We start from the raw sequence: 2,823 nt of genomic DNA, 5'->3' as shown, positions 1-2,823 counted from the left end.
GGGAGCCTGCAACCGAGGTATGTGCCCTTGACTGGAATCTAACTTGGGACCCTTCAGTCCGTGGAGTGACGCTGTAGCTACTGAACAAAACCGGCTAAGGCTGTTACACACTTTAATGCACTCTGTACTTTTATTTCACAGCACTCATCACAATTTGCAATTTTGTATGTATAGATGCTCCTTGACTTACAATGGAGTTACATCCTGATAAACCCATCATAAGTTGAAAATGTCATAAATGGAAAATGCATTTAGTACTTAACTTTATTAAATATCATAGCTTAGCTGAGCCTATTTTAAACATGCTCAGAACACGTCATTAGCCTTTAGTTGGGCAAAATCATCTCAATACTGCTGCCCAGTATCACAAAAGAGTATTGTACAGCATATCACTAGCCTGGGAAAAGATCAAAATTCAAAGTATGGTTTCTTCTGAATGCAAATGGCTATTGCACTGTCATAAAGCTGAGAAATCTTGAGACCATTGTTAATCGGGAGCCATCTGTAATAGTATTTTTTATAAAAGAGTATTTCTTCTACTACTTTAGAAGTTCAGTGAGCTCAGGGACTCTGTTTTGCTCACCATTGTATCCCCAGCACTTAACACCTGACACCTGTAGTAGGCCTTCAAAAATATGTATTTGAATGAATCTTGCATCAATGACATTTCTAGAGCTATGTTAATGTGCATCTGATAGATACTTTAATATTGTTTGAACTTAGAAGCCATGTCAAATACTTTCCAAAATTCTTCACCTTCTCTAAAACTCAGAAGAATAATACTTGCACCAGGTTTGAGATCACTCTCATTTATTTAATTAAATTTTTAAGGTTTTTAGTGCTCCTATTTTAATATATTTTTTCCCATTTACCATTGTGTTTCAAGGTTTAGTACTTTTCTTCTTTGTTTTTTTTGGTTTTTTGGGTTTTTTTCATGCCAAGAGAACTATTTTCCTGTTATATACTCTACTTTGCTTTTTGGCCATTTCAGAGGGCATTCACTTGAACTATCAGTTGGCAGTAGTCTGAATTGAGATCAGAGTTAGTTCACATTCCTTTTCATCTTAAAGTAACAGAGATTTCCTGCAAAGATCATTCTCTGCAGATTTAGAAGATCTAACTAGTGTACTGAGTCAGTCCTCAAGTTACTAATAAGAACTATATACAGATACTTTTAAAAAAAATTATTCCAGCCTATTAGGCTTTTTGTTTTGCTACCCAACTCCTTGTACTTCGGTTTCTTTGCCCAGAGGAGCTGTGAGTGCTTCACCTGTGAGGTCCCTGTTGCACTGAGCCATCTTGCTGATAACAGCTGTCGGGATCGTGACCTCAATTCTTCCTTGTTTCTTTGCTTACCTGTACTGCAGTGTTGCTTCTTTTTTCCCTACCTCTCCTTGTAAACCTTGCCTTGAAGGCATCTTGAAATTCCTGCAGATTCCATCTCTTTTTAGGTTGCTGGGAATTCAGCCAGCACTACAAAGATCCTCGACTAGGCTCAACCTTAGGACTATTTTAAGAAGACCCACTGGAATGATTTCCTTGGCTTTTTGAGACTTATTCTTAGCACTTATGCAGAGGTCTGATTCCATCTGATTTCTCTTTGTCCCACTGCACTTCAAGTCAAAATAATAGATCCCAAGTCTATTTTGGGTTCACAAGATCCTGAAAATGGTGTGTAAGAAGTCTTAAGGCAGACTGCATACTTTTGCTGAGGCAAAATTGCTTATTAGCATCTATGGTATTTTAAAGAAGCACGGCTGACTTTAAATAAAAATTCCAGGGGATGCTATAGGTTTTCCTTTTTAGACCACAGCACTAAGTGGGAGGCCATCACTAGTGATGTATTTTACTTTGGTAGATGTGCTTTCTGGAAGAATTTGTGCTATAATACAAAGAACACTGAAGTGAAAATCGAAAGCCCTCTGCTGCTATCACTGTGACCTTGGGCAAGTTTCTTAACTTAGTTACCTCATTTCTTGAACTAGTGATCAGTAAGGACCTATCCAGCTTTTAAGTTATAAGAACCTGTGACTTCATCCTTGGAATCATCATGGATCCAGGACTAGTTGACTGTGGCATTTTGAAAATGAATAGTTTTACATAGCAGTCATGAGAATGAAAACATTAATACCAATGAAATTTCATTATAGTCTTGTTATGTAGATTTGTTTCATCAGAGAAATGAATCTGTTTACCTTGCCAGTCTCAAATTCAAGAAATCCTTGTCTCCCATTTTTCGACTCCTGATTCTAGACTGACCAGTGAAAGAATTCACACAACCCAGCTGTTTGTTAGCTGACATAAGCTGAGCTCACAATACTGCTTAGCAATCCCTTCATCTCCCTATTACATTTACATTCCCCAATACTTATTTCATTGTGAAGATTTTTTAAAAATATATTTTTATTGAGGAGAAACCAAGATGGCAGCATAGGTAAACACCAGAAATTGCTGCCTCACACAACCACTTCAAAAATACATCTAAAAGACAAAATGGACATCACCCAGAACCACAGGAAGGCTGGCTGAGTGGAAATTCTACAACTAGAAGGAAAGAGAAAAGCACACGGAGACTCAGAGGAGGTGCGGAAGTAAAGTGCAGAGGTACGGAGGCGCACGTGGAAAGGGCTCGCAATGGAGGACGCGGTTGTCTTTTTCAATCAGGAGGGAGTCTCAAGCTCCAGACTGCACTGAGCTCTAGTTCCGGGCGAGTCTCTGGGGACCCAGACTCATACGGGGAGAAACTGGACTGTGAGGCATCCGTCGGAACTTGAGTGCGGCTTTCTCTCAGAGGTGCTTGCAGTGATTACTGGGATAATGAAA

At 39.1% G+C, this 2,823-nt stretch overlaps 1 protein-coding gene across 3 annotated transcripts in view; it reads left to right on the top strand.

The window, feature by feature from the left end:
* The window catches only part of ZNF609 (zinc finger protein 609), a 177,389-nt gene that overhangs the window by 122,991 nt on the left and 51,575 nt on the right, over nt 1-2,823 (top strand). The gene's annotated exons all lie outside the window — the stretch shown is intronic.

Source organism: Myotis davidii, unplaced genomic scaffold, assembly GCF_000327345.1.
Source record: "Myotis davidii unplaced genomic scaffold, ASM32734v1 scaffold461, whole genome shotgun sequence".
NCBI classification, from domain to species: Eukaryota; Metazoa; Chordata; class Mammalia; order Chiroptera; family Vespertilionidae; genus Myotis; species Myotis davidii.
The sequence above is the reverse complement of the archived record's forward strand: the minus strand, read 5'-3'. Positions and strand labels throughout refer to the sequence as shown.